Here is a 294-nt window from a genome sequence, read left to right as displayed (position 1 = left end):
TTTCAGCATTAAGAAGCTAACTAAATTGAAGTAAGGCAAAATTTAATGTAGTGGGTTAAAACTAAAGAAATCTGTCTTGGTTCTCAGGGATAACCCTTCCTTGACAGGTTTCATACTACAATTTGAGAAACTGGTTAAATGCATGGAAATACTTCATTGGTCTGCTTAAAAGCAACTGACCTTTACCCGGCCTGTTAATCGGTGAGTGAAGTCAGTGAGATGTGACTAATCCCAGAGAAACAGCTTTTGAATATACCTTAGTGTGAGTAAAACCTGGCAGGAACTCGGGATGTA

Source organism: Crocuta crocuta, unplaced genomic scaffold, assembly GCF_008692635.1.
Source record: "Crocuta crocuta isolate KB4526 unplaced genomic scaffold, BGI_CrCroc_1.0 scaffold531, whole genome shotgun sequence".
Classification (NCBI taxonomy): domain Eukaryota; kingdom Metazoa; phylum Chordata; class Mammalia; order Carnivora; family Hyaenidae; genus Crocuta; species Crocuta crocuta.
This window is presented reverse-complemented; position numbering follows the sequence as displayed.